A 23,234-nucleotide genomic window follows, 5' to 3' on the forward strand; every position below is an offset into this window, starting at 1 on the left:
AACAAAAGGGCAGGCTTTGCTTGTCTTCACAGCTCTAGGGATTTCCATGCTGCTGTTTCAGTGAGTAATCACATTTTGTACTTGTTTGCTTTGGTGTAGAACTAAGTTAGCACTGGGGGAAAACACTGTCTCTGCAGCAGTCTTATTGCCAAAATTAGCATCTTATACATGGTAAAGGCGAAGAGAATCAGATCCTGGTGTTGTAGGGTGGTGTAGGATTTGATGTAGCTTCTCTCTTATTACCAGTTTCTGCTATTATAACCCTAAGAGTAAGAAACCGGTTCTGTGTAATTCTAACAAAATTTCTAAAAAATCGTCTTCATTTATCTTTTTCAAAGAGTTTAAGGATAAACCAGAAATCCTGCAATTTATGTCACAATCATAACTAACAATTAAAGGATTATTTCAACATTTTTCCAGAAAGTATGTCTTCATGCTTCTATACTCGGTAGTTGATAATTTTTTTTGTCCTTTATTTTTTTTTCACCCTTTAGTCTTTTTTTTAACTGAAAATGTTTTAGTTGCTAAATGGATTTTCTGTTTTAAGTGCAACAAGTGGCAGCAGTGTTGGGGGAATGGATGAGCTTGGGAATGACAGCGAACTGTGCGTTGTGTCGTTGTCAGTGTTAGAACATAACCTTTTGTTTTGACCAAAAAGATTTGTTACAACAGGAAAGCAATTTCACCAGCAGTGTCTGTATCGTCGTGTAAATAGTTCTGGGAACTGGAGCGGAGAAGTTCATGTTCTGCCCGAGGACATGAGCTTTACCTGAATCTATCTGATGGGAGTTTGATAGAGATCCAGGGTGCAGGAGTGGAGATCCAGGGTGCAGGAGTGGAAATCTAGGGTGCAGGAGTCCCACAGAGGGCTTTGGGTGGCAGAAGAATGTTTTTATACTTATTTTTTAACTGTCTTAGGGACAATAGATGCTGCAGCCCAGTGGAGTTGGCTTATTGAAGATGAAAGGTAATTGAACCAACATGGGATTAAATAAGGCTTTTCCATCTATCCATGTGACCCGTCTTAGCAGCTTTTAACCAAACAGTGGAAAAGTACAGAGTGTGTTCGTAGCCATTTGGCAGTCGGTGTCTCCAGACACCATTTCCAGGGCCTTCAGTTGTTCTTGTTCATTTGCATTAGCTGGTATCAGTTTGTTGAATTTGATAACACTATTTGATGTTATTTGATAACATATATTTAAATTTTAAATCGAAACAGAGAGTGGCAGAAAAGAGAGGGAGAATGAAGGACAGCCTGGAGTGTTCACCCTGTATGTTGTGAACAGAGTAGGATCTTGTGTAGAAATAAATTGAATAAATACCTGTGTAGAAGTGGGGGCTGGGGTCTACTCAGTGCATGAAGGTTGCTCAAGTGGTTTTTTTTCAACAGAAATAGAGTAAATTGATATCCAGAGAGAGTTTCCCAACTCCATTTATTCTCAGTTATCTCGAAGCTCTTGGCCATGGAGGGTGAAGCTTGCACAGTTTACTTTAAGCACAGGACTGATAAGTTCCAATGGAATTTATGTGTCTTCATGTTTCAAAAGATGTTTGGAAATTTCTTGGAAGAGGAAGGTGACTGACAAACGTATCTCAAACAGGAAGGGAAGGATGTTTTTCTCTTCTGTGGAATACAGTTGAATCACTTACAGGAATGACAAGCTGGGAGGTTTGGGAGCGAGTGCAGTGATCAGACTTGAGAGTGCTTAAGGAGTCAAACCCCTTGCTGACACCAGATCCAAGCGCATGTTAAAACAGCCCAGGAGCTTTTCTGGATCTTCAAGTGTCAAATACTCAGTAACGTGTAATTTTCGTATTTGTTTGCTTAAGAAAACATTGGAGTTGATTTACTTTTCTTTTAAATAAAGCCATGGTTTTTTTGTGTTTTGGTTTTTCTTTATTTGAAACAAATGTTGTATAAAATCTTTGGCAAGTGATCACAAGGAGTAAAATAGGTGTTTTAATCTTGCACATTGTGTTATGTGGGTTACTACGTTGCCTAATTATAAGGAGAAAATCTCCAAGAAGTAGAACATTTTCAGAGCAGGTAAAAGTTTAGAGAAGGTTGATGTAGAATATAATTCCCTGTTTGCAAAGATGGACCTTACGGCTTCAGAGTGCTTTAGGCTGACCTCTCCCCACACCTGTACTCTGAGAGGTAGTTTGATTTTGAGCCCCTGACAACCCATTATGCTCTTTGTACAATTTTTCTGGTCACAGGTCACTGAGCTGTCAAGGATGTAAAGATTAAATGAAGGGAACTGCTGTATACTGTGCATAAGAGAAATTGTACTTCTCTACCTGCATTTCATAACTGCTCTCTTCTGTCAGAGGTTCTTGTCTATCTGTTGTTTCCTGGCTTGGTATAAAAGACTCAGCAGTTTCAGGAAATAAAATCTCATGTGATGGTTCATTTCTCTCAGGGAATGAAGAAATATCATCTTTTCAACAGAGGGAGGTTGTGGTCAGACCAGAAGGGCAGAATGTCTTTGTCCTTGGCGTCATTTCCTTGGCTGGTGACCACGGGGTCACCGTGTCTTTAATTAATATTCTGGGGTTGCGTGTATAATTTCTGATACCAGAAGTACAGATTTTCCTTTTGCCAAGTGTTTTAACTTTTTGGACAGGACTGTGGCATTGCAAGCACCTAGGAGAAGCCTACACTTGCCAGCAAGATTAATCCCTCCAGACTCCAGGAAGGGCAGGGAATGATTGACCTGGGCAGGTCACTGTGGGCTCTTTATTGTCAGCAGAGGGCTACCATAAGTTTAGGATGTGATGCCTCATTTTGTCATGGAGAGGTTGGATTTAGTGAAAGGAACCATAACGAAGAGTCCACGAGTTTAACTGGATCCCCTTTACCTAGAGTGGGTGCCTGGACAGCAGATACTTTGTGTGGACAAATCCCACAATTCACTTACTGTGCTTTGTAAGAAATCTGGATTCATATGGGTGTGGTGTTTTTCTGTGGAAATCTGTAGAATCCAGGGTCTTTTGTCTTCCAAAATGAAAACAATATATGCCAAAATAGTCTTTTGCATGCAGAATGGATAATTATGAATATTGTGCTTTCCCTTTTTTTTTTCCTGTGCGTATTGATGTAGAATCTTTTTTGCGTAGTGAAAATTGAATCAATCAGTTAGAGGGGAATGTACTGGGTTAGAATAAAATTAGTCTGTCAGTTCTAAATACATAATAGACAACACAGTGCTACCTTGGTCACTGTCATTAAAATCCCCAAAATAGTCTTGATGAGTTTTATTCTGTTCTTGTAATCAGACTCTGCAGTGCAGTTGACTGTAGTCTTAAAATACTCGTACGGATTGATTAAAGAGGTGCTGAGTTACAGGGCTGTGCTCTGATGTTCCCAAAGGACTTGGCCATCTCTAGACATGTGACCTGCTGTTGAAAATAATGGGGAGAAAAGTTAACAATGGAGTCATGGTGGTGAAATCAGACTTTTTACGGGAAGGTTTGGATGTGTCCTAAATGCCCTGCTGAAATGATTAGGTAGGATCTTTCCCACCTGGTGCTTGCTTTACACCTAAATGTAAATTAGAATAGAGTAGAATATTTTGTTTGGAAGGGACCTACAGTGACCATCTAATCCAGCTTCCTGAGCAGTTCAGGGCTGACCAGAAGGTTAAAGCATCCCAGGTCATGGGCAACTACATTGGACAGGACTGGCCCCTGGGATGGATCCCTGAGGAGCACCGCTGATGACAGTCCTCAGTCAGCTGGAGCCCCTTCAGCCAGTTCATCACTGTGAACCCACTCATCCCACAGCTGGACAACTTGTCCAGAAGGATGCTGGGAGTACCAAAAGCCTTGCTAAAATCCAGAAAAACTACATCCACTCCCTCCCCTTCATCCCCTGGGCAGGTGACCTTATCATAGACGGATATCACATTAATTAACCTGTGTTAATTAATCGTGCCTGGCAACTGTATTCTTCTTTAAAAGACTCCTAGTATAATCCTCTCCATATTTTTCCCAGGAGTTGTGGTAAGACTAACAGCCTGGTTTTCGCTGGGAAAATGAATTTTCCCTAATAGCTGGTGCAGTGCTATGTTTTGGATTCAGTGTGAGAATAATGTTGATAAGACCCTGATGTTTTAGTTGTTGCTACGTAGTGGTTACTCCACGATAAAGACACTCGATTTCCAGGGCTCTGCCAGTGAGGAGGTGCATGGCTGGGACAGCTGACCTGAGCTGGGCAAAGGGATATTCTGAACTATAGGACATCATTCCCAGTGTATAAAGTGGGAGATGTTGTCCAGGAGGGGTCAATGGCTGTTTGGGATGGGCTGGGCAGTGGTCAGTGGGTGGTGAGCAGTGATCCTGTGCATCATTTATTTCCTCTCTTTTTATCATCTCCCTTTTTATTACTATTAAAATTTTATTTAAATTAATTTATTTAACTTTATTTAAATTATTAATCTGTTCCTATCTCAACCCAAGGGTTTTAACTTTTTCTGGTTCTCCTCCCCATCCCACAGTGCTGGGAGCAAGGGGCTCTGTTTAACTTAGTTCCTGGCTGACATTAAAACTTTGACAACTTACTGGTGTTGGTTCTTCTAGAATTATTTTCTGCACATGTAGATGTCTCTTGCAGATAGTTTAATTACCGTGGATTATTTTAGGTATCATATTGATGACATGGGTGAGCAGAAGGAAAGGGAATGGGGTTGTCATGACTACTGTGATTTTTTTTTTTAATTTTTGTACTTCTATTTAAAAATATTTTTATCTCTAAATTTTTAGGGATAAAAAGCCTCCTTTACTGATGGTAAATTACTGGTCATGCTTCAGACTCTCCTAATTCTAGCAGAGACAGTTTTTCTGGAAATCAGAGAGGGTGAAAAGAAAGGGCATTCTCTTGGCAACTTACATAAAGGAAAACTGGGTTAGTTTAATACGTAATAGTTGAGTACAACTTACTGTGTTGCTTACACAAGGGCATGATCTGTTCCAAATCAGGTGGTTTTGCATAGAATTTCTCTGGAAATTTTTAAAAATGCTAATTATTACTTGAACTAGTAAATTCCTGCGAGCTTGCAGCTGCTATTACTACTATTACTAACAATAATTTCATTGTTTTATTTAAAACAATATACTTGTTTTTGCATTAGTAGATCTTACAATGCTCATGCCTTAGTTGTGGTTAAAAATGAGTTTCTCTTCAGGAACTGAATCAGGCCTGTAATTATTTTATAGCAAAGGGAAGACTGAGGTAATTTAAGGTATTTTCAGTCATGAGAGGGGGCCACAATAACTGCTCTATGACTAATGGAGTAAGCACACTCCTCTAATGTACAAGAGTGGGTGTCTTTTGTGTTGTGGGTACATTAATTCTTGACCTTTGCATTACTTGGACCATAAACACGGTAGTGCAGGGACGGATACAGGTCAGAGTTCCAGTGCCATCCATGTGTTGTCAGCATTGATCAAACAGGGATCCTTCCTCAGCAAACAGCTCAGGTCTGGCTTTTAAAAAAGAGAAGGAATTTTCTTGTTTGTTTGTTTAGGTTTTTTTTTAAACAAGCTCGTTTACGGAAAAAAAAACCAAAATAAACTTGCTTGGTTTATCCCTAAATGTACATATTTATGTGATTAATACCTACATAGTTCCCTACTGAATTTGATTTATGCCTCTGGCCTCCTTTATGTGCTTACTCGGCAGCGACAGCAGTGTCTCTGCTCTGATTCCCAAGCTGGTTTAAGCTTGTGTTGGTGATATAACCAGATCAGCCCAAGCTGGAAAATGGGTTAATTTGTCCTTTTTTTTTCTCAGCCTAACAAATCAGCCCTTGCTGAATTGCCTGGTACATGAGTAGGCTGCCACTTGTCCCCCTAGTTGCTCAATCTCATTCTTAAACAGTCTGGCAGTCACTGTTGGAATTAAACAGCAGAAAAATTATTCCTCAGTCATCCTCAGATTGCTGGCGTCTCTTAATGTCTTTTTTTTTATTTTTTTTTTTTATTATTTTGGTACACTTACTGGAGGCTGATAATTTCAGGTATTAATTTTCTAAAGGAATGAAATGTCTTTTCTTGTTCTCGGTTTTTAAAAACAACACTGAAAGTATTTTTTTTTTTTGGAAACCTAGTTAATATTGTTAAATAATAAAAATAGGGAGTCTTGTATAACAGTGGATTTTTATCCGTGCTGTGTCAGTGTCAACTACGTGCAGTTCATTCAGCTGAAGGGTTTGTGTCTGAAGTCCCACAACCGAGCCACTTAAAAGAGCAAAATCTAAACAGAGGCTGTGAATTTGTAGAAAGTGCAAAAGGACTTCAAAGCCTTGTGATGGTTGAGATGTTTTTGTGCAGTGGCTTCATTTGCAGTTGGTTTTCAAAGTGTGTAAAGCCAGGCAGCATCAGCTGTGAGAACTGATGGCGTTATCTCTGCCTGCACGTCTTTATCCTGTATATCCATGGCTATTCTCCCCTCAAATCCATAGTCTGTCTCTTCATGTTGGATTTGAACATGCAGGTTGCCAGTAGTAGGGACTAATCCCACTTCCCTGAAAGGCAGCAGTCACACAAAAAGCAGGAGAGGATTTTAAAAAATCCTGATTCCCTGCCGTGCGCTGCCTTGCTTTATTTCTACTTCTCTGACAGGTGTTGCCACGTAAGTCAATGACATTGTAGTTAAATGAGCACAGTCTTTATTTTAAAATGAAAACAGGATTTTGGCAGAAGTTGGCAGCACTGGGAAAACGCTCCTACTTGCCCTGAGCGGGTTGTTCCTTTCCAGGGGGTTGTGTGTATGTGACAGAGGCTGGAAAAGAAGGATAAGTGTGTGTGGGCACTGGCAAGAGGCCACACTCTTCAGGCCATGCTCTGTATCGTCTCTTCCTCCTCTCATTGCCTTGCAAAATGTATGGGCTGAGCTATATAAAATAATACATTTATTTCAAAATTGTGCTAAATGAGCTCATCTCAGTCACTCAGCAGTTATGAAATGCTGCCAAGTGCTACACGTCTTGTAAATTTAGAGTTTTTTTTTTTTTTGCAAAGGATGAAATACTACACTGCTACTGAGGCAGAGAGAAAGGCATCTTCCCTCACCCATAACATACTGAAGCATGAAGGGAGATGCTGAAAACCAAGATTTTTAATCTGACCCTCCTACTTCGAGCTTCCGAACGTGCAGATTTCCGACTCACGGAGTCTGTCTGCTCGTGGCAGGCAAAATTATCATTCCCTGCACTCACAGCTGAGGGTTTTGACGAGGTCGGTGACCAGCTCTAGCACAGCACGGCTCCTTCTCCTTCCTTCTCCCTCTCTGCCAGCTTGGAACCAGGAGCAAGTGAGACTTCTGCTGCTTCCCTCCTAACGAGGTACGAATTCCAGATCAAATGTTAGAGCTGCTTGTTTCTACATGAAGAAATCACATCGAACCCCTGGACTTGTTCCAGGCAGGGATATCATTAGATTTGACTCCTGTGTTTCAAACTGTTAAAGCCTGATGATCTGACACAGCCAAGGAGGGAACTAAAATATATCTGCGTTTCAAAGATGGGAGGCAGAAGGAGCTGTTGGATAATTTAGTCTGACATTTAGGGTGTTGCAGGTCATTACGTGTAACTGTTACTCCCTGTTTTGAGCTCAGTAGCTCGTGTTTGACTGAAGAATTGAAAAATTACCAGGCATTTGCTGAAAATGTTTTTCAGAAAGGCAGGCTGGCTTATTTGGGAGTTACTTAGAAATGAGGATTTCAACATCTCTCTTAGTAATTTGCTCTATTGGATAAACAGTCTGTGCTTTCTTCTTGGTTTTTTGTTGTGTTTTGCCGCATTTCTAACTTGAATGTGTCTAGTTCTCCGTAGTTTCATGGGAATTTTAAGCTGGCATAAACTGGCAGAGCTGCTGAAAGAGGCAGTCAGCATCTCCCAGTTCCTGCCTGGATGCCAGCTGGCATGGCTGGAGCACTGGCCCCTGGTCCTGGCCTGGTGTTCCTACAGCTGTGAGTGACCACACTGCAAAACCAGCAACAACAACAGCAAAATCACATTTGTCCAGGAACAGCACCAAGATCTGGTTTGTGGCACAGCTGCATGAAGGGGGAGTGAATAGTCAGGGATGAGAAATGGGTGAAGGTGGCTTCATCAGCAGATAGTGAAACCGTGGAGTTGCTTTCAGCTGTTGGTTCTTGGCCTTTTTTTGCTGGGAATAAAGTTGGCTCGTGTTCTCTGCAGCCAGCAATGTGTGTCTGCAGCTGTGGGTTGGTCCTCGTGGTGTTAAACATCACAACTTCACAACCAGGTGTTCATCAGAACACTGGAATAAAAAAAAATAAAAAGTGGTTATTTGATGTAGCAAAGGCTGTTCGGAGGCAAGTATTATCTAGGTATTAACATCTGCTTTGTTGATAAGTTTTTAGTATCTGTGTTGTGGTAATTGCTAGCTAATACACAAGGGAAAAGGGCTTTGGGTTGTTTTACTGAAGGGCTTATATGAGGCAAAATAGTCTCTGTTATCAGGTGGAAAGTGAAAATTTTCAGTGAAAAATTGATGTGAGGCATGTGTTTAGTAAACAATTTTTCAAAAAATGTACTTGAGCTTAAAGATACAGATTGATATTTATCTAAAGACCTAGCTGTTGAATGATATTTAATGCTAAACTAGGTGAATTTCACCCTAAATAATTATTTTTCTGTGCACTGGAATGATTATTTCTCTTAGGAGAGTGTTTGTTAAGAAATATCTGTGCCAGCTCTCAGGTTTTTAATACTTTATCATACTTTTTAATAAGAGGACAGCATCTTGAACCTGTAAAAATCTGAGAGTGGTGCACATTATACCAACATTTTACTAGTTGTCTGTGCTTCCTCTGTAGCCTGAGGAAGGGTGAGGTTTTCTGAGATACTGGAAGAAAGAACTGGAGGGGGAAGAACAAGATCCCGAGGACAAGTCAAGCCCAGCAACACAGGATTGTACAGCCTGGGCAAGGGAGTGACTCCAAACCTACACTATCACCACAAAACACTGTGGAGTTTGTCCCTGTGTAGCTATGAACTAGAAATTCAGAATATACCAGTCTTCTGGAGCATCACATACTGATGTTATTCTCTGTAGATGGGAAGAAATTTCTTCCAGATACTGCTGAAAAGTGTTGACTGATTTTTTTAGTGCTGTCAAAATAATTTTTTTTTTTTGCTTGCATTTCAGTTTCCCAGTGACTCTTTAGTGTAGTGAAAGTTGTTACATGAAATTGGCCTGTATTTTCTTGCCAAAAGATTCCAGTATTGTTGAAGCAACAGTGCTGAATGGATGAAGCATAAAGTCGCTGTTCAGCACGTTGATTCCGTGTCTCTTCTGGCAGCACTGTGCAAAACCTGCTTGTGCTTAACGCTAAAAAGCATTCCCTCTTCTTTGGGGATTTGGTTTTGCATAATCTGGTTGTGTGGTTTCATCAAGAGTTCACCTGCACAGGTTCTATTTGGTACATTTTAATCGTAGGAATTGATGAACTCACCTGTAGAGGCTTGTTTTGCAAGAGGAATCTTCTTTATCCTTCCACTTCTGTTTAGGAACTCCTGACAGCCCAGTTCATCAGAGCTGTTGCCACCACTTAGGTGGGGAGCAAGGAAATCCTTCCCTTGAGATCTGACCCATTTGCCAGCGTAATTCAACTCATAAACATCTTTGAAGTGACCATCTGATTTTGGGCTGTCCCAAATTCAACTTCCTGAAGCTGCCCAACCACAGTTGTCCTGAGGATGTTCTGCTGCTGCATCTTGGCCGTGTTGGGTTCATGGTTGGACTCAGATGATTTTGGAGGGCTTTTTCCAACCTAAGTGATTCTGTGATTCCCTTCTTCAGATGTCTTTATTTCTACTGACTGAGCCTGCAAACTGTGTTACCTGCCTTGGTTACCTTCTCATTTCCCTTCATGCAGTTGCTGGTTTGCATCTCTTCTTAACTAGTCCTGTCCCAGGCAGTGTCTTACGACCTGATGGTTCTTTTTACATCTATTTTGTATAATATTTTTGTTGAAACTCTGGGAAAACTTTGCTTGGCCGAAATTTTTCTGGCCACCTGTGATTTTTATAGGGGAAATTCCCATATTTCTCATTTAAAATTCTCACTTTAGGTTTTTTTATTGAAGACAGCAAGGGGTGTCTTTTCTGTTCTTTTTCATCTTTGTTTCAGTATTCATTGTGCAGATGTGTATTAGCCTGGTGAAGCCTAGTTGTGATGATCTTCACTGGAGGTGGAACAGTTTAAAGAAAGCTTTGCAGTCTGATTTAGTTGTTTGTAGTTCAAAATAATTTAAGAGAAAGATGCCTTTTTTTATTTACCAAACATTTGCAAGTAAACCTTAAAACCCCATCATAGTAAATAGCAAATAATTTTCTTTACAGGGTCTTTTCTTTCCTTGTGAAAAGATGGGATTCTTGCCAGCCATTAATGTTTTCAGAAGATTGCTGCTGTTTTCTCCTTATTATATTTCAAATAGTAAAACATAAAAAATTGACGAGCTTTCTCAAAAAAAAAGAAGTATCCAAGTTTGACATCTCTTATTAGAATACCATTTAACTTCTTTTCAGCTGGAAAATAAAGGATGTAAGAAGGGAAGATCAGTAAACAGTGCTGAAATAAGAGGATTTCTTTTAAGAAAAAATCTCAAATGATTAATTGCTTCTGGAACCTTATTCTGCTGCCTTTGGAGTCAGTGGGAGGCTTTAACTTTATTTTCCCAAGAGAGCAGTGGGGCTCACTCTGACTGGCAGTCCCTCTTTGCTATTGTATCTACGATCTACAATACATTTATTTTAAAAATATGCAAAACATTAAATTCAGAGTAAGTTTTGTACTTGGTAAAAGCTGTCTGTGTGCCTCCTGCAGATGCTAAAAGTACAGTTGTCAAGAAAACACCAGTTTTCCGGTTCGCTGAGGAATGTGGTTGTGGCTGTGTATCAGTTTCGTGCATAGCAAGTTCTGAAGACTTTTTTAAGAGGGGAAAAAAAAAAAAGTCGTAACTGGAGAAACCCAAACTTTAAAATGAATGGTCATTAAGTTTTCCAAATTATTAATTGAGCTGTGAGTGAAACCAAGAACAGGACAAAGAATTTTGCGCCGTGAAGCACCGTCGTGGCTTGAACGTACCTTACATAAACCAAACAGGAAATTCTACAGAGGAAAAAAGGGAATTAAGAACTCGGTCTTGTTAATCGAGGTTTTGGCAAGCTGACCTTTTGGTCCTTTTTGAAAACCCCAGTGTGGGATGCACCATGAGCAGTGTTTGAGTTCCTTGGTGTCTTTGCTGAGTACAGTGTGGGGAAGGTTCCCTGTCGTGCTCTCCTGGTTGCTGTATTTGCCATCAGCTGCAAGTCTCTGGTAGGAGGGAGATGGTGCATTCCCCGAGAGCATCTGAGTTTATTTCTGGGGAGCAGCTTTTTGGGAGGACTGGATAGAGACTGGTCAGAAAGGAGCCTTAGGCAGGAATGGAGATGGAGGAGGAGAAAACCAGCAGTGTTGGTGCACACTCAAACATGGAAACAAAGACTTATTTCAGGGATGCAAAGGGATTTGCAAAATTGGGTTGTTAATGGATTGAGAACAAGCCTGAAAAAAAACTGAGTGAAACCACAGTGGACCAGGGGAGTTACTTAAAAGTATTTTATTCATCTTGCTTTTAGTTTTACTATTCACAAGTGCCATGTTTTATGTATTTTGCTAATAACACAGAGCTCTGGAGTTTACAGTGCTTTTAGTGTTTAATGATGCTCACTCTGAAGGAGGGAACAGGCAGCTCCTCCATCACTCAGCGACTCAGGGTCTCATTGCAGTGGTGGTAGAGACAAATATGAGCCTTGAGGCAGCCCTGGCCTTGGGGGCTGGAAATGAGCAAAGATCTGTGTCCCCTGAAGACTGAGGCAGAAGATTTGATTTGTATTTTGAAGAGACAGTGGGACAGAAACATTCCCTCAAGTCTAGAAAAGAGCTGCAGAGAGTGTGACATCCCTTTTTTCGAAAAACTCAGCTGGTCGAGCTCCTTGGTGGTCCGGGTGTTTTTGTGGCACCTGAGAGGGGCAAATGCTACAGAAATTAAAAGGAGTCAGAGTCAGGCATTGGATTATTCATCTCATGGCTCAGATGCATGACCTTTATCTATAGAGTCCCCAAGAACCAAGTTGCATCACCAGATTGACAGAGACAGAACTGGGATTAAGAGGCTTGAACAGGAGGAACATGGCAAAGATAAGCCAGTGCACAGGTGGGGCTGCTCACAGAAATAATATCTGAAGAGTATGTGTTAAAATGACCATATTTAATTTAAATACATCTCACAAAGATTTCCAAAATAAATTTTAAAAAAAAGGAAAAAGCTAGCAAGACATCTCTTACAGCTTTTGAAATTATTTACTTGCTCTGAGATGCGGTAGTTTCATCACGTGCTATAGGTGAAGACTCCAGAAATCAACTTGTTGAGACATTCCTTTAGAACGGTGTAGGATTGAATTCAAGGTAGCAGAAGACTTGCAATAGAACTTTTAAATTGATCTCAGGATGATACTGCTCTGAGAATATGGCAAATGAAAATGGGAGGCATTAGAGCCTGTTGAGAACTGGATGCTCTGGTTTTGGAAACATCTCAGTGGGTTAAAAGGACTAACTCTGGGGAATTGGTCAAGTACCAGATTTGGCTGGAACAGTGATAGATGAACGCTCTGAGTTGACATCATAGAGTTCTTCTCTCTGCCCTGTGAGAAGCAAAGAAATCATATCATGAGTGCAGAGTGACACATGCTTGAAATGTTAAGATACCTGAGGCAGGGATGAAAAATGTACTTTTCCTCGAAGGAAAGATCCATCTGTGATAAAAGGGTCGTTTTGAGGCTTTGGAGACTCAGTCTGTCGAAGACACTCTAGAGAACTGGGGCAGAAAAGGTGTTTTCTCCTGCATGTGGTGGTTATAGCTGTAACTGTGAAGAGGAGGAACAGAGAAATGCTCTGGATATTCCACAGTATTTTGGCATGCCACTTCTGCAGGGAAAATCCCTGAAAGGTACTGAACAAACCAAACCTGATGAGCTGAAAGGGAGGCAGGTTGCCTTTCCCAGAGGATGGAGGTGGATGGCTGGGTGGCAGGTGTACCTTGGGCTGGCAGGGCAGAGGGGTTCAGAAAACTCATGTTCATCCTAAATTGAATCCAAAGAGGATTCAATAGGTCTCACTCCTGGAAGTGCTGGGGTAGGAGGGAAAGAAAATGCCTGGTTTTGTCAGCTCACGTCAGAAACCTTGTTTGTAAAGCAGAAAATTACATGACTGAAGGAGATGTGCAGGGGGAAGCAAAGAAGGAAAACCTATGGAACCCACTAGGAAGAAGGCAACCTGTGTAGGAATACTTTAAATGTGCTTTGTCCTTGGTGGGATTCGATGAGGGAGGAAAGAAGGGAGAGGAAGAAAATGGTTTCATGTCCTAATTTTCAATCAAGCAAGTGATTGATGAAGGCAAAAAAGAGAGGGCAGAGTGGGCACTGGGGAGATAATTCATAAACTCTTTCTGTTACTTCACCTGAGTTTTTTTCTGTGCAATAAATACATAATTACTGTAGTTTGTTCTAGTAAAACTCAGCTCTAGTATTAACAGTCATATTCTTGTGTCTTTTTGGTGTCTCTTTATGGAAGGGTGAAGGAAAATCCACGTCTTACTTCAGTTCCTGCCAGGCAGTTTGTTAATACCACTGATCCAAGTACTTCCATATGAGTGAAGTCTTGAGAAATCATTGTTAAGTTGGACATATTAATCATATCAGCAATGATAGGGAGGCCTCTGGGTGAGGGAGAGACCATTTGCATGACCGATAGTTTGAATGAAAATGATTTTTCTGAGGAGTTTTGCTGAACTGTTTCTCGGTTAAAAAGTGAAAATGGGTAAACAAAAAGAAAAAGGTTTTTGAAAAATTGAAATTTTTAATCCTGACCAGTGACAGAAAATGTAATTAGGTTTTGCTTTGGTTTGGTTTTGTGGCGGTTTTATTTGTACATTTAAGTGCGAGTTATCAGCTTTTGAAATAATGAGAAATCAGAGAGAGAAAGGAACATTTTCTGCACTTCTAGACCAGTGACTTGAAAGCAGAATTAGATGCTTTGCTAGGCTTGTAATTGTGTTTTAAGCAAAGAAAATTTTCCTAGTTTTAGAAGCTAAATGAAGTTGGGAGCAATTTGCTGTATGATACGGAATACAGTGATTCAGCATTCGTGGTGGGAGCTATTTATAGTCACTCTATTTTTATTCAAAGCTAAACAATAGCACTGAATTTCAGGCAGTTGGACCAGATGCTCAGGAAGGTCTCTATTGAAGCTGAGGAAAATATCATCTTGCTGGATCCTGAAGGCTGAACTCGTGAGGTCCTTCAGCATTACAATTCCAGCGCTGTCCTCCAAGGGTGAAATCCAGGGCTGTGCTGGGAAGCTGCACTGGCAATCTCTCCTTAAAATGTAGTTTGTATCTGCTGTTAAGGGGTTATCAGCATTCTTTGTATTTTATATCTGAAGAATTGAGCAATGTAATTAATCCCTGTTTATTTTAACCATCTCTTGCAGGTTTTCATGGCTGTTCTGATTCCTGTTGCTGCAGCCAGCGTGGATCCGGATGCCGTGGCTACAGAGGCTTGTTACTTTCTCATGCTGGATCCCTCAAATCCAAGAGCTACTTGGCAGTTTCCAAGGCAACCACCTGTGGAATAATTAAAAAGGATGAAGTGTTAGCCTGCCAGATATAAGGAATTCTTGCCTGGAGAGAGCATTTCACTTTCATCTGCCTTGAAGAATCAAATGTGCTTCTGCCAGCAAAGTTAAGGTAGTACAATTAAAAAGTACTGATTTATTTTCTGGAAGTACTGAAAGTCTGAGGTGGAGCAACAAACATGACATGACTGTAAGAAAATTGCCACGGTTCATATTTTGGGTGTATTTAAACATAAAACCCAGGAGGAAGGTGGTGATGGAAAGCAGTGTGGGTGAACAGTATTTTGTATAAGTAAAACAGTTGCCTGGACTGTTTTACGTTTTGTGCCGTCTTCCCTCAGATGATTTTAAGCTGGTAAAGGACTAAAACGGAGCATACATTAGTGGGAGCATAAATATAGGAAGTGCAGCCTTCATGCCAAGTACACTGAGATTTCTTTGGCATTCAGTGATAGATATAAAAGGAATGTAGGAGTGGGCTCACTGCAAAATGACAGTCGGAATCAGGGATCGATCTTCATCCCAGAGCCTAAAGGGGTGGGCAGTGACTAAATCCATGTTTAAACTGAACTGATAATCAGGTTTAGCTGCTTTGGTGAAACAGCAGCCAAAACCATTTTGAAGCCCATATTCCCAGATTCAGAGCTGAAATTGCATTGTGGAAAAAACAAATATTAAGTGAAAGAACCCCATTAGAATAATAAAGAATAACAAAAAATGGCAAATTCATTTCTGAAAGTTTGAAGTGTTGCTACAGAAGTTAGTGGCAAAGCTGTTAGGCTTTAGATAACTGGAAAAGTTCTTCTACAAGTAGAATATGTTACTGGATGTATCTGCTTATTATATCTTCCTTTTCTGCCAGTCATTCAAATGTAGTTGAATAGAAAAATATTATTCATTTCTGACAATGGAGTTAAATGGAGAAAACCACATTCCCATTCTTCCCATAGTCCAAATAACTGCTCAGTTAAGTCTGGTTACCTTGCCTGATGCTCTTGCACAGTTAATTTTAGGCGTGATGCTTTTATATAGTTTATTTTAAGCAAAAAAAAAAAAAAAGTTTTAAATTTTGAAGTAGAAATATTTGGGATGCCATCTGGGCTTTACATAATAAATTTTCCCTGCCAAAATGTTTGTGGGATTCTGTTGGGATGTGGATGGGATTTCACATTCCATCCCTTCCACAGCACAAGAGGATCATTGTTTTTTAGATACGGTGGGTCCAAGAAGAAATAAGAATTGTGTGGTGGCAGCTCTGTGATTTGAGGGAATACAAACAGAATCTCTCCAGTAACCACTGACACCTTTTACAGCTGTTTCCCAGTTTCAGAAGTGAATATTTTGCAGGTACCAACTGAATACAGCTGCAGTTTTCCACCCTTATACTTGATTTCCAGTTCATTGGTTCGTTGTTCACTACATATTAAATGCCAAATTGTTTTTCTTTTTGAAGTAATTCTTCAGGCTTTTCAGTTCCTTTCAGTGTGGAGCTGAGAAAAGTGAGGTTTTTTGAGACAAATGCTGTTTTCACGTGTGAAGGGAGTGTGCTGGCAAAGCATCTGCATCAAACACAGTGGGGAGGCTACAAAATTGAGACACTGTGCAAGTACAGTAAAGGTAGTTGGTGTGTGTGAATCCAGATCTTTCCAAGAAGCATAAATAACTCTCAAAGGTGGAATTGGATAGTTGTTAAAGAGCATATTTGGGTGTATTTGTGTAAGCCTCGTGTAATAGCTGGGTAGCAATCGGGTAAAGGATTGCAGGATTCCCAAGGGTGTGCACAGAGAAGTTTCATCTTGCATACTCCTTCAAAACATGCTAAACACACACAGGAACCTCCCTTTTTTCTGTTTTGCCTTGAATACTGTGGGTGAAAGTCTTCTCATGAAGCTTAGATGTCCAGATTCTGCTGAAGCAGATGGTGAAAAGGAGGTAGGATGAACAGCTCCCTGAAGGTTCCTATTCCAGGGATGACCTGCCTCTGTAAAGGTGCCTGTAGAAAAGAACCTCTCTCTCTTCATTCATTGTTCAGCCTGAACCACTGATTTAACCTATTTGTCTGACTTTTCAGAAACTTCTAAGTGTGTAAATAAATGCATTTGTATATCAAATTCACCTCTGCTTTTTTCTCCATATTTCATTCCCAGCCGGAGCTTCCCGTGCTAAGTGGAGTTGCACTTCATTCCTGGTACAACCCACTTAACTCATCCTCTTTTTCACAACTCGGTCATTTGACCCTGCCAGTTGTTCCAGGCTTCATCTACAAGCCTGTGGTTCTGTATGGAGGGTGCTGGAGAGGCCCATGGAGTTTGTTAACATAGTTTGTAATAGAAATAAAAACATCCAGGCTAAATTTAGGCAGCTGGGCTGTGTGAAAGAAACTACAGTGACCAGGCAGAATTGCGTTCTGATGTTTTGTATATAGGTTATGTTTTAATAATCTTTATCCCTGAGAAGTTTTACAGGACTGAAGGGGAATAGTAGCTCAGGATTAGTGATGTGTTCAATAATTTTAATCTCTTAGAGTGATTCAGTACATGTCAACATAGAAGTTGTTTCTGTAGCCTTGACTATAAAGAATTAGTGCTATATGCACCCAGAAAAAGTAAAATTTTCTTTGTACTCTTTTTTCTGTAGCAGAAGATTTATGTTATGCTCCGTGTTGAAGTAACTTGATGATGTCTTTTTGAATGGAAAAAAATGGCAAATGCTGATATGGTAGTTCTCTTAGAGGTTATTTTGATGCTGTGGTTAAAATTTTCCCTTATTTTTATACCATCAGAACAACTGTTTCAAGAGTCAATTACAGTGTGGTAGTGTGTCATTAAAATACCCATTAATTTTGTTAAATAGATAGGACTGTTTCCTAGAATAGGTAGGACTTTGATCTTGTTGCTTGGAAATCCAGGTGATTTTTCAGATTGGGATTTTTCAAAGGGAGTTTCTCTTCTTAGCAAGAGGAGCATGTAGTGAAAATGAGCAATAAGCAGCAAGTCACCTTCCAGTTAGTGGAAGAGGGAACTCAAATAGTGAATGGACCCTTTTGTCTAGGCTTGATTTTCCTTTCAAAAGGAGGGAACTGTTCTGCTGCACTTTGGTGGATGAATGGTTTGTGGGGATCAAAGCTGCATTGCAATGATAATGGTTTTGCATATAGAATTATCTAAGAGATGACTGATAGACCTTATGCTTAGTCACCAGATCCCTCTCTGCCCTCCAGCTGCTACTGCTGTGCAGTTTGGAGATGCCTTTCCAGTTTAGTTCAGAGGATTTTCCCCGACAGATTACACAGAAAGAATAGAATAAAAAGTTCCAGCAACTTTACTGTTATTTTAGGGACCTGTTGATCCCTCTTTGAAATCAGTGAAATAGCTAATAAAATGTTTGGGGGATTTTTTAGCAGTAGACTTGTTGGTATTAGCCTGTTTAGAGCTCCCCCTTCATGGTGTGAAACTGGATGATGTGATCTGTGTTGTGATATTTATAACAGGCAAGGAAGAGATGCTGACACTGTAACAGTCCTTTGGGATATTATACCTGTGACAGAGAAAATGACTGACAGAGAGGTAGTGAAGGTAAGAGTAGGAGAGCAGCTCTTCTTGTACACTCATCCAGAGCACTGATTTCTCTCCATCCATGGCCACGGGTGGGTTTTTGAGGAACACAAGAACAGAATGAGAGTAGAATCCTCCTTCTGCACACTCTTCATTATCCAGACATCTGTAGCACAGGGATTTACTGAGCTAGATTTCTTTTTTTACAATGATTGCTGGACTTGTCTTTTGGAATTCGTTAATGAGAAGTATTAGGAGCTGTAAAACTCTGTGGTTCTCCAGCCTACCGAACATGGCAGCTTGTTCAGTGAGGAACCATATTCTTTTGTTTAGTTTAGAACCAGAATTCCATAAAAAAATCTGCTTCTTGCACTGGAAGTGACTTAAATAATTCATACATCCTCTCTCCATGACAATCACAGTTTTCTAGAGCTCAGCCTGCTCCAAGGGTTGAGTCAGTTTGGATCCTGCTGACCTCTACATGAGGTAGAACCACTTTCCCCACCTCCAGTCATCCTATTTCAAACTTAATTTCATGGAGATTCCTCCTGAATTTCATTGATGTATATTTTATTGTCCAGTCAGTAATGTACCCACAGTCCTTTTTCAGTTTTTCCCACTCATTTACTGCTTTTTGCTACTGCGAACAACTTCAGTATCATCAACAGATGTTGTCATCTCACTGTTGAGCCCTTTTCATGTCATTTATGAATTCATTGAACAGTGCTGGGAACAGATCCCAGCTCAGATCCTCATGGAGAGAAGAGCTGAAATGGCACCAAGTCCTGCCAAAAGCAGAGAGTGGGTTTGCCCGCTGCAGCACGTGGCACAGCTGAATTTGTAGTAAAATCACTGTGTTGTTTTGGTACACTTAAAAATCTGGAGTAATTGTAAAATATTTAGTAGGAATGGATAATTTCATATATAAGATACAGTGTCATCCTTCATCACAGAATCACTGAAGTCGGAAAAGACCTTTTAAGATCACGAAGTCCAGTTGCATCAACCCAGCACCACCACCATATTCACCACTAAACCATGTCCTCAGGTGCCACAGCCACGTTTTTTGAACACTTCCAGGGATGTTGACTCCACCACTTCCCAGGGCAGCCTGTTCCAGGGCTGCATTATTTGTAATTTCACCTTTGAAAGATAGGGAGGGGAAGGAATTCTCGTCTTTAGATGACTGAGGATGATATTTAATATTCAAAAGGGCCAGACCTGCTTTGTTCACAACCTTTTTCCTCTTATGAGTTTTTAGTCTCAAAATCAGCTTGGTTGGAACTTGCTGGTTTATCACTCTCTGCATTGGCAGTGTGTAGAAAATAATGTTGAGTAAGGTAAATTAAGCAATTGAATAAATCTCCACAATCATAAATACATACAGGTTTTAGATGATTTAATGTAGGAAATTGCCTTCACAGTAGAACTGTTACTTTTTCTTGTTTTCTGACATTAATATAGCAAACTTGTAATACGTAACTGAGCCAGATCTGAAGGACCTGTAGCATAAAATAATAATTCTCATGGTAGCCTGTAGCTGCAGCTTAGGGAAGTGTCCAAGAACAGGGAATGTAGTTCTGCTTCCCACGGCAGAGTCACACGTCCTTCCAGCAACCTGGGTTTGGGGAATCCTGAACCATAGGCTGTGTCACAGCTCCGTGTTTGCCTCCATGGACTTGTCCAGTGGGAACACACTTTGTTGTCCCCGGTGTCCTAGGGTTGAGAAGTGCACAGGTTGTGTATTCACCTTGTGAAAAAGGCTTCATGTTTCAAAGGTGTTTGTGGGATACTTCTGTCTCTTGCTTGGGTGATGCTTCTGTATCTGATCTCTCTTCAGTCCCTTCTTTTGGAATTTTGCTTGATTTCATCCCTCCTCGTGTGGAGCTGCTCTTTCAAGTCTCGTCTTCGCTGTTCCATACCCTGGTGTGTTACCTCCTTTTCTAAGATAGGAGACCAATACTCTGCAGAGTTGGATATGAATGTGCTGCAGTGTCCCAGTGTCCCACTGCTGCTTCCTCTTACCCCCTCTGTTCCTTTCCTAATTACTCCTGAAATTCTGTTTGCTTTTTTGCTGCTCCTGTTATCAACCCCTGTGAAAACTGTATTTTCACAAAGCTATCTACAGTAACTCAAGGTCTCCCCTAATCAGAAAAAACTAATTTAGAACCCATCATTTTCTGTGTGGAGTTGCCTGATTTTTTTTTCCCCAAAATGCAGGGAATTAATCTACTTGAATTTCATCTTCTGTTTTCTCTCCCAGTCACACTGTATAATAACTAGTTGGACAAAAAGACTGATGATAACTGCTTTAATGCACTTGCTGGTTTACCTTTAATAGACCCGTGACCTCAGAGTGTGGCCTTTCAGCATAATTTATTGTTCAGCTAAATAAGAGAGGTTTAACTCCGGATCTGTACAGGACTCTGCTTTTGTGCATGTGTGTGTATAAGTGGATATGTTCTTACATGTCAATTATGAGCATGTCAATAATAAGACCTCCCTCCTTGCTGGACTACAGCTGAATTTTCTTTAAGAGCTTGCTCAGTTTCTGGGAGTTTCTGGGAATCCCAGTATCCAGTTAATTGGAGCACTTTCAGAGCCCTCATGTCTGTGACCTGCATATTGCAGTCCATCAGTTGGTATTTTTAGTGTTTTGGTTTCCTCAGAAGTCTGGCTGGGTACACGTGCTCCTGGATGTGTCATTCCTGGTGGGCTTTGGCAGTGACAGTTCTCAGCTGCCCAGGGAGGATCCTCTTTCCTCGTCTGCTCCGTAGGCAGTGCTGGAAGTTCTCTAAACTTTATGTACTGAACAGTGAATTCATTTGGGTTTTCACATGGTAAAGAAGGACTTCTGAGTTTTTCCCCCTCCCCACGACTTTGTCCTGTTGAATTTTTACCTTTTTGTCCCCTATTTTCTTTCTCATAAGACTTTGTGATAAACTTCATCCTTCTTCTGTATTTGATAAAATTTTCTCTTAGCACATCAGTTCTTGATATTGTTTCTTTTTTTAAACCTGAAATACTATAATTTTGCATTTAGTTTGTTGAAGTTTTTATTTTTTTTCCTGGCATCCTTGTATGACTTCTCTTTTAGAAGGACATGCTTTCCTAATGTGGTTTTTTATTTAATTTTTTTTTGAAGTTGCACTTACTCTGTTCTTATGCAATATGGGGTGTTTAGCAAGCTGTCAGCCCCTAAAAACCTTCACCTTTTTGCCTGTTCTTTTTAGTTTTATTTAAAGAAGCTTCCTTGTTTCTTAATCTCAGAATGCTTGAGGTTAGAAAGGACCTGATGAAGGTCGTCTGGTCCAACCCTCCTGCTCAAGCAGGGCTTTTTTTTTTAGTTTCACAACTAAAAATAGAGAAAACTACTGTTTCAAATACTGAACTTGAGTGATTTGTAATCAGTAATGCAGCCACTTTTCAGCCATGAAGATCCTGTAGACAGGTCAGGATTGGGGCAAGTCTTTCTGCTCTTGTGGGTTTTCGGAGTTGTTTGGAGAAGTGGTAATTAATGGTATCTTAAAAATGCAGTTTTTACATCACAGTGACTACACCGAGAATTTATCTGTCTCCAAAATCCTACAGTTTGGCCACCTTAATCTCAAGAGGTGAGGTTTGACACTGATAACTCTCTCATCTGCCTTCGTGGTAGAATGGTTTGGGTTGGAAGGGACCTTTTGGAAGGGACCTTTAAAATATCTTATTTCAACCCTCTGCCATGGGCAGGGACACCTTCCACTAGACCAAGCCTTGAAGACTTCCAGGGATGGGGCATTGGTTGGTTTATCTTCCACTTCAGGCTGTAACTGGGAAGCTCTTCCAGCTTGGTTTTGTGTCTTTCTTACTGTGCTTTTGTTGGAGGAAGGTTTGCTCTTCATGAACTTCCATGTATTTTGAGATAGTCAAATCCGTCAGATGATGTAATGTGGATCCTACCAGAAAATTCCTCCATATGGATTTGTGGCTCTCATCCTTATGGAGTATTCTGCACTATCCAAAATAGCACCAGGCTAAAGCGCAGTGGTGGATGCTCTCCCAGCCAGTGAAGCTGAATTAGCAGTTTGGTTTATCCTACTGTCACTACTTCTGTGTGGTCAGATGAGCTGCTGTCTGCCTTATCTAGGCACCCAAAATGCTTATAGACCCATGTACACACTTGAAATCGAGTGAATTAAATCCCACCCTGGTATTTCAGTCGTTTGAACTGGTAAATGTTTTCACATGTAGAGAGTTTTAGTCAGTCAATGTGATGCTTAAGAAGGAGCATCTGGATCACTGTGGCTTGGTTAAAAGCAAGGAGAAGGCTTACAGAGTCTCTTTGGGTGAAAAAGAGTTGTAGTTTTGTGGGTGACCTAAAAGGATAAAATGAGAGTGGAGTTTAAAATTAAATGTAAAGATAATGTAAAGGTAACGTTGATTGCAAGAACAGCTTTGTTTGACTTGGGTGGTTGGTAGTTTTGCCTGTTTTCCCTCACCCTTAAAAGTAAATGAATAAGTGAAAAATCTGCAACCTAGAGATGGGATCAGATATTGCATTTCTAGCAGTATATATTCCATTTCAGAGACTATTTCCAAGAGCATGTGGTGACAGGACAAGGGGGAATGGCTTCAAACTGACAGAGAGTAGATTTAGATTAGAAATTAGGAAAAAAAATCTTTCCTGTGACATTGGTGAGGCCCTGGCACAGGTTGCCCAGAGAAGCTGTGGCTGCCCCATCCCTGGAAGTGTCCAAGGCCAGGTTGGATGGGGCTTGGAGCAACCTGGGGTGGTGGACGGTGTCCCTGCCCATGGCAGGGAGGTTGAAATGAGATGAACTTTAAGGTCCCTTCCAACTCAAACCATTCTGTGATTCTGTGAAATGAGGAAAAAAACCCCAACATATTCAGCAGAAGAACTTGAGTGAGATGAATCTGTCTTTAAAGGTCAGATTTAATTTATGTGTTACCACTTTCTGATAGTTCTGTGTG

General features: G+C 40.6%; 1 long non-coding RNA gene across 2 annotated transcripts in view; it reads left to right on the forward strand.

Annotated features, from left to right (window-relative positions):
• The window catches only part of LOC113976853, a 118,084-nt gene that overhangs the window by 22,322 nt on the left and 72,528 nt on the right, over positions 1–23,234 (forward strand). For both annotated transcript variants that reach the window (XR_003537178.1, XR_003537177.1), the window contains exon 2: positions 14,563–14,818. This is a non-coding gene — a long non-coding RNA (uncharacterized LOC113976853). The remainder of the gene's footprint in view (positions 1–14,562; positions 14,819–23,234) is intronic.

This window comes from Neopelma chrysocephalum, unplaced genomic scaffold, assembly GCF_003984885.1.
Source record: "Neopelma chrysocephalum unplaced genomic scaffold, ASM398488v2 Primary Assembly neopelma1_187, whole genome shotgun sequence".
In the NCBI taxonomy this organism is placed as follows: domain Eukaryota; kingdom Metazoa; phylum Chordata; class Aves; order Passeriformes; family Pipridae; genus Neopelma; species Neopelma chrysocephalum.